Consider the following 744-nt stretch of genomic DNA (forward strand, 5'->3'; position numbering starts at 1 on the left):
GCTTTTTTTATTTGAACAATGCACCATTGACATCCAGTAATACAATCTCTCACGCTGCTCATAATGTCAACTCATCTTTCTCACTTCGGCGGGCATTTGCTCTTAAACATGAGAAGGGATGCAAAGCATTTGTTACCCTGATTGCCTATAGAGAATGACGGAATGCTTTGAATTGTTGCTCCCCCGAAAAGGATGCAAAAACAATCAATCCATATAGACGCTAGCAACGAGGGCCAGGCGAGAGCTCTCCTTCACAAACTTTATATCATTTCACAAGGATCAACTGAAGTAAATAAATACGGAAGAGACTTTTCTAACAGGTTGGAAGAAAATTTTCTCGGCGGCATAAAACACATTGGGAGCATGGCTAGTGTTAATAGGAAACAGATCCAAAAGACCAGGATAAATATGAAACAGCTCCAAAGGACCGAACTTTTCCAATTTGACGTTGCTTGACCAAGTTCTTGAACCGATGTCAGAAGAAAATCCAACTCTTACCTTAGAAGTCAATTTATTGGTGAAGGATTGCGCATAGTTGCAAGTTGAACGAAATGACTCAAACCATTACTTGGTCTTAGCAAAAATGTAAAACTGCATTGTAGATGCAAGATGCTCAAAGTGGAACAGCCTCAAAACCCTTGCTTAGCTCAACTGACTTATTCAACTTCATGAATATAAACTAAAATAATAAACCTGTATAAAAACTGGACATGCATGGGCTTGATGCATATCAGGAATTAGGCT

The sequence above is a fragment of the Asparagus officinalis genome, chromosome 7 (assembly GCF_001876935.1).
Source record: "Asparagus officinalis chromosome 7, Aspof.V1, whole genome shotgun sequence".
Classification (NCBI taxonomy): Eukaryota; Viridiplantae; Streptophyta; class Magnoliopsida; order Asparagales; family Asparagaceae; genus Asparagus; species Asparagus officinalis.